The 7902-nt window shown below is 32.8% G+C and overlaps 1 non-coding gene across 1 annotated transcript; it reads right to left on the bottom strand.

The window, feature by feature from the left end:
• Positions 1–1112: 1112 nt before the first annotated feature.
• Positions 1113–1276, bottom strand: LOC117014899 (U1 spliceosomal RNA). Its single transcript, XR_004421639.1, has one exon. It is a non-coding gene; the product is annotated as a U1 spliceosomal RNA (small nuclear RNA).
• Between the last annotated feature and the right edge of the window lie 6626 nt (positions 1277–7902).

The following is a 7902-nucleotide window of genomic DNA, read 5'->3' on the forward strand; positions in this document are numbered from 1 at the left end:
CAACATGTAGGAATTGCATATGTCATGATTTCTCAATTCTTTGTGAGGAAGCATGGAGGACAGTTCAGAAAATGAGGATATGATTTAAGAATGCTAGATATCAAACAGCATTTCCATTATACGTTTAAGAAATGTGCCAGTATTTCAGGCTTAATGTGATACTTTGATTAATTTGCCATCTAATTTAGAATATTTGGTGACATATTTACAAAAAAGTTGAGGAAGTCCGTTCCATTATTTCTTAAAATTCATATACCCTGTTTCCCCAAAAATAAGACCTAGCCAGACAATCAGTTCTAATGCATCTTTTGGAGCAAAAATTAATACAAGACCTGATCTTATATTGTATTGTATTATATTATATTATATTATATTATATTATATTATATTATATTATATTATAATTAGAGACCCGGTCTTATAGTAAAATAAGAATGGGTCTTATATTAATTTTTGCTCCAAAAGATGCATTAGAATTGATTGTCTGGCTAGGTCTTATTTTCGGGGAAACACGGTATGCATATATTTTCGTATTTCTCAGTGTCTGTTGCATTTCAAAAGTACTCTTTAATATTTATATTTCTTAGATTTTCTGTTGTATTTTTCATTATTTAAAAATTTTTCTCTGTTCTTCTTGAGACTTCTTTTTGCCTTATCCTCTTCATTTTATCTCTCTCTAAAATACTAAAGGGAAAGAATGTGGAAGAAAATTCACTGTAGGGGCCATGGCTGTTATTTTGTTTTTGACAGTAAGCATGATATTTAAATGGGAAGTATGAAGGTCTTTGATAAAACAAGTATTCACTTATGGAATCACATATATTTTATATAAATTTAGATTTCAATTTCATCTGTCAAATGGGATCAATAGTGTTGAATTAGAGTCATTATAAGATTCAAAGAATATATATAAATTCTCTGGCACATATTAAATACTAAATTATTAGCAGCTATCATTTATGATATTGGGCTCAATATCAGTACTGAGTTCAGGAAATAGAAATATATTCGGTGCAGTTGCACAATATGAAAGTCAACATAGATGATATGCAGCTTTAGGAGATTTTTCTTTTTCTTTTTTTTTTCTTTTTCTTTTTTTTTTTTTTTTAAATCATGGGAGAGCGCGAACGCAGTCCCCCACTACCACAAATTATGCAGTCGAGTTTCCCACATTTGGGGAAATCGCAGGGGTCAGCACATCCGGAGTGCAAGGGATAAGCCTCGCCCTGGGAAAACCACCTTCGTGATCATGGTATCTCCCCTGCCAGGTAAGTATAGGAGATTTTTATAATTTTGCAAGATTTACCAGAAGCAGGGATTTGAAGAGTAGAATTCCTCCAAAAAGTAAGAATACTGGAGTCTCATTCCAGTTAGGTCTTTCATGGAAAAAACTTGACCCTGAGTAAAAAGAGCAACTGATCTGGCCCACGTGATCAAGTACAAATGTCAGGTACTTCTGGGGCTGTGTCTGGTAGTAGTGAAACATATGTGCTGAGTTATAAGCAAAACCAGCAACTGCAATCACTGTCTATCAATGTTATTTCTGTTCTCAAAAAAGCGTTTAAGAAGCCCATCAGTTAATCAGGTTCAGAAGACAAAGGTAAAAAGGAAGACAAGTTCTGACCTATACATAACACTGAGTCAAAACTACCTTTTTCAATGAGGATTCCTTAATAAAGGTTTTGGAATTTATATCTACCTGAATTTAATCTCCCTAAATTTTAAATTTAAGCCTCCAACTAGTGTTTATACTACTTAGTACATGTATGTACTAAATTTAACATTATTCCACAGAAGAACAAGTGTTTATAAAAGCGTAATTTATTGTAGTGTTATGTTCTAGCAAATATTCTGGTACAGAAGGAGATTGGATGAGTTACATATGTTGCACATAGACATCCAATCCCAGTTCACAATATTTCAGGTGCATTTGTTGGAGAGTGAGGCCTGTCATCAGAGAATAGAGATGAGTGTGATATTATTTCCATGATTATTTTTAAATAAATTATGCTAGACTATAGAAGTTTAGAGGTTACAAATTGTGAGAGCATTGTCAAATTATAGAGATACAGAATACATATTCATTCAATGAATATGTTTGAGTCTCAGAACCTCTATTTACCATGTAAACATAAAAAGCACTAATAGAAACAATGCACAAAGTAGATAAAAAATCTAGCAAATAATGTATAATAATAATAATAAGTGAATGAACTTGGAAAGCAGAACAATAAATCATTTAAACTATTTTGAGATGACAGTTTTTTTTCTAATTATTAAAGAAAAAGGCATGAACATTAACTAAAAAGAGAGAAACACAAGAATCAAAAGATAAAAAAGAAAAATACCCTAACACTCAACAAATGGAATTATATATTTTATGCTGCATTTTTTTCTATTGGTAGTTTTACTCCTGTGTTTATTGTTTTTTAAATTAATTGTGAAATATTTCAGAATAAAAACAGGTTTCAAGAAAACTATTGTTATACCCCATATGTCCATGTGAAACTGAAGACATAAAACATTATATAAATGATTGAAGCTCCTTTTGTTCTTCTCTGGAATCAATTTCATTCTTTCTGCCACGTATTAAGTACTAGACAGAATTTGGTATTTATTGTTTCTGTATATTTCTTTGTACTTTTACTAGTAGTATTATGTGATTATGCATTAAGTATTCCTCTATACTTTCTTTTTATGCTTACTATTACGTGTGAGACTAATCCAAGTCAATATGCATCATTCTAGGTTATTTCTACTATGGTATCACATTGTATTGGGAGGATATGCTACACTTTTCCATGGTACTGTTAATTTTTAATAATTTTTATTTAAAATCTCATTAGAGATTCTTTATAAATAGCATAGTATTGATTGTTTAACATTTAATAATATGAATATACTATAATATACCTAATAATTCTCTGATTGCTAGATAGATATTTGGGATAAGGTACCATTTCCACTGTACCAGAATTTAGAATATAGTCTAATATATAACAGGTGCTGAGTAAAGACAATTTTTAATAGAATGCCTTTCCAGTTGTTCACTGTTATAATTAATGATTTAAATAGAATTATACATTTATGCTCATCTGACTATTTGGCTATATCACAGAGAAGATTGTTGTAGAAAAAAGGGAGTACACATTAGGCCATTTTATTTTCTATTCTTATGCTTTAGTGGTAGGATTTAGGATTTAGATGCAGCCCGGCTACAGTCCAAAACTTTAGAAAGAAGAAGGTAGGGACTGACTGCTGGGTTACCTTGTCCTTTGGCAAATGGGTGACAAGCAACCCTTGGTTCAAAGGTTGTCCTGCTACTTGGGAAATATGGCATGAGATACAATTTCAGGTTGAAAATTTGAAAGCTCTTGGCTACTTTTCCAATGTGCTCAGATTTTTTCAAAGCAACTGCCAAACTATGTTGTCTTTCTAAAAATAAATAAGATGATGCTTAAAATCTGATTTATAAGAACACTTTTCCCCCGGTTGGGCTTAATAAACCACTTATTTTCACTTAAGGTTGGGAGATGGGTCATTGCAAATAATTTTATTTGTTCTGAATTAATTATTATAGGGAAAAATTGTCACTCTAAAAGAAATGTTTACTACTATGCTGTACATCTGAAACTAATACAAAATAATATCGATTGTCAGCTATGAATTGAAAAAAAATAATTAAAAAATAAAATACAGCTAGGGAATATAGTAAAATAAAATAATAAAATTAAAAAAAAAAAAAAAACAGATTATTGTCCAGCGAAGCTCAGCATCTTAGGAAAAGAAAGAAAGAGATTCACAGAAAAATTCCAAGCAAGGATTTCCAATATGAATTTGCTTGGTATGATCTGCATCTGTCCCTCCGCAACCCCATTTTATACCTTACAATAAGTGATAGGTGGCTGGTTAGCTAGTCAAGGAAGGAGAGCCTAAATAAACACCATTCTTGCTATTGTCTATTGTCAGTGTTCTGTCAACAGTTTTGACATTTATCCCAGCACTTGTTACATTCTATCTTAGGTCACTGTGACTTCATTGGATTTCTTGTCCATTTTTTCTCATATGTCAACAATGATAGTTGGACATTTTCTTGACTTGATCATACAATTCTGTCCTTGGCAGACAGATTATAAATTGACCTCAATGATGCTCACCTTTTGGTGTTCATGTTCTTTATAATCTTCGCCCTTTAAATAGGACTTACTTCTAGCTAATATCATATGCAAAGGTGAAGGACTTTTGCAGATGTAATTCAATTCTCAAATTAGTTTGCATTAATCAAATGGCGTTTATTCTAGGTGGGCCTGATTTAATGGGGTGAAAGACTTTAAGAAAGAGAATGGGCTACCCCCAACATGAGAGTCTTTCTCTTTCAGTTGCTGCTTTTGGAAAAGAAGGCTTCCATATTATGAAAGGAAGTATGGAGAGGGACATGTGGCAAAAACTATGGGTGGCCTCTTGAAGCTGAGAGTAGCCTCTGACTGGCAGCCAGCAAGAAAATGAAGACCTTAGTAAAATACTGTAAAATGAATGATTTGGATTCAGTTTCCTGTTTGATAGGATATAGTGATTATGTTGTATTGAATAAAAAATGCATTATAGATTTCTCTTAATTTCATTGTGAATTACATTTTAGACTGCAATGAACCAAAGGTCAGATACAGAGAATAATTATATCTTACTAGTGGTAGCAGCAAAAATATTAACCAGAATTTATTATTATAGTTCTGAAAACTTTATTAATACCAACAACGGCACTAGAGAAACAATGATACCAATCAAATTGCGTATTTTCTCCATACTTGATGTTTTGGAATAAATGAGATTATTCCAGGAGTAAAACTACATGCTTATTTGGCTGAAGATACCAAAAACTATTTCATTGATTAATGAATCAACACATACATTCTGTTATTAATGATATTGGAAGCTGAAATATTTTATTTATCAAGAGATAAAATTTTTATAATAGCCTACTTCTGCAAAGCAAAGAAAATGCATCTCTCACATTCCATTTTCATGATGATACAGATTGTATTGTAATTTAATATCAGCATTTCTATTTACTCAACTGCTTATGATTGACTCAATCATAAGATCAGAGAGTCAAGTGGGAAAATAATGGTTATTTGACCAGGATATTGAGGTTGTCCTAACAGAGGGAGGGAAAGCAAAAGTTGAAGTCAAGCTGTCAATCACTAAATTTCTTCAGAATGCCTGCTGCTCTATCAACTTTAAAAATAGAGTGAACTTGGTTGCAACAAATTTTGTTTCTCTGACAGCATATAATTTTTGATCATTACCATTTTCTACATGATGCTTTCAGGATAAAAAAAAATCTATACACTTTTGGAATAAAGTGCCATTAATCTCAAAATGTGAAAAATTATTTTGAGATAAGACAAAAATTTAGTGAAATTCTACCACTAATAAAAGTGGGCAAAACCAGTGACTTTATAGAAAAAATATTATTTGCTTGTATAATAGATAACTTTTCCAGTTACTTGCTTGTTTTGCTCCATATGTTTCTTGAGGTCAGAACTACATTTCTTCTTCTTTGTCTCTTCAGAGGTTAAAACAATATCTCACTTAAACTTTTGATTAGAATTGAATTAGTTCCTTTGTCAAATTCCTGAAATGAGACAAGTTTCCATCAGGACTATGAAGTAAACAAATCTGTGTAATTTTTGCGAGATAAAAAATAACAGGTCTTATGTTGGGGGCTTAGAAGTACTTAACTGCTCTTTATGCTAGTTATTTGAACAAAAGGTGTTTTCTTAAATGTCATAAATCCTCCATGGTACATGGCAATCTTTATTCCTTCTAAAATTCAGTTTTTCTGAATCCTAAAATTTTCTAGCTCCTAAACAGATCATTAACTATTGCATATTCTCCCAGCCAATGAGATCTGCACTGCCAACCCAGAGCATGTACTCTAGGCTTAGGTGAGTGTGGTCCAAATAAAAATGACTAAGTAATCTGAACTCCAGGGCTAGCTAAGATTGAATCGGCTGATTTGGTTTGTTAGATTCATATTCAATTAATTTTCAATAACTGCCAAAGTGATGGGCAAAAGCTTGATTTATGCCATTCTTCACTATTTCACAAATGAAATGACAAAAATCTTACCTATCCTGCAAGTGTTTGATGAAAAATAAAATGAGACACAGCTCATTGAATTAGAAGAAATTTAAACTGTAACGTGTAATATATTAACACTGTATTATCATTATGTTGATTAGCAATGAAGGTAATACACATCTGAGCAATTAAGAATCAATTATAAAGCTGACAATTATGTAATTACCATGTGAGCCTAAATTAATTAGGAACTCCATTTAAAGACATATTTGCAGATTTTTACATATTTTACTTAATCTTAACACTCATGATTAGAAAGAATTCCCCAAAATTATAAAACAAAATTATCTACAGGCATTATGAGGGTCTCTAATATTTGCCAGAAAGATGCTACTGGTGGACTTGAATGTTCAGTTATGTTATTCATGCCCGGGATGGCAGAGATATATTTAGTGATATATGTGAAATGTTTGATTCTGTTTTGTCTAAATACAAATACAGACTCTTTGGAACTCAGAGACAGGTATGGGAAAAGTAAAGTTAATATTTCTTAATATTTGGGGATATTGATTACAATGTCTTATTGCTATAAGGTTTCATGCTGTTGGACATTAATGGATTGTGACATAGAGAGATTAAGTTGTCATTGTTAATTCAATGCACATCAGGATCATTGTTATAAGACATAGTCTTGCTTTTAAAACAACTCAGAAGATGAGTCTTTTGGCGGCAAACATTTATAGAAATATATTGTTAACATTGTTTGAAACCCCTGTTGAGAGAAGCCGTCCTGTATGGGCCCCCAGCATTCCTGCTTGTTCTAGCTGACTGTGTCACACTGCAAGGTTTGTCTCCTGATACGGAGCAGTTTCTGTAGTCAGTCACACAAGCGTCAAAGTAGTTCTGAGTGACCACAGCGTGATTTGTAAATATCCCTCCCCTGGAAAGGGGGTTGGCTTATTTGTTGCTTGCTACCATATTTGTTGCTTGCTATCATGCTTGCTGCTGGATCAACAAGTGTTTAGTTTGTCTTGTTCCTTTGTTGCTTTCAGTAGCTACCAGAGAGTAAAGGGGGAGGGGAGTGGTAGATGAGGGTAAAAGGGGTCAAATATATGGTGGTGAAAGGAGAACTGACTCTACGTAGTGAACACACAATGGGATTTATAGATGATGTGATACAGAATTGTACACTTGAAACCTATGTAACTTTACTAACCATTGTCACCCTGATAAACTTGAATTAAAAAAAAGGAGTGCTTAGCCCTTGACCCTCCATTCCTCACCTGCAGAACAACCCATTATGTGTACAACATCCCTCTGGGCTGTGGTATCTATCTCCTTAGGAACTTTGTGGCAAGGGAATAAGCACAACTGTGCTGGTGCTCTGGGTATCAGTGGTGCTTTGGGTACTAATCTGGTTCTGATTCATTAAGTATCACTGTCCACTGTCTGAAATATTCAAAGACACCATTGTGGCAAGCCAACCTTGCATGCCTAGTTATCTTCTTTGTAGACGTGTTATACTTTGGTATCCTCTGTGAAGTGTGGGTTCCTTCCAGATGACTCTTCTGGGATTTTCTTTCCATGTAAAAATGCTATCTATCTATCTATCATCTATCTATCTATCTATCTATCTATTTATTTTTCCACAATGTTTTAATTATTTTGACTTTCATTACTCTTTGATTATTCTTATATGTGTTTCACTTCAAAATTCCTTTTAGAAAAATATTTACAGTAAACTATGAAAAGATTAGCATGTGTGCCTTATTCATTATACTCAGAATAATGTTTTCAGAGAAGCCACAATTGCCTTGA

Source organism: Rhinolophus ferrumequinum, chromosome 2, assembly GCF_004115265.2.
Source record: "Rhinolophus ferrumequinum isolate MPI-CBG mRhiFer1 chromosome 2, mRhiFer1_v1.p, whole genome shotgun sequence".
In the NCBI taxonomy this organism is placed as follows: Eukaryota; Metazoa; Chordata; class Mammalia; order Chiroptera; family Rhinolophidae; genus Rhinolophus; species Rhinolophus ferrumequinum.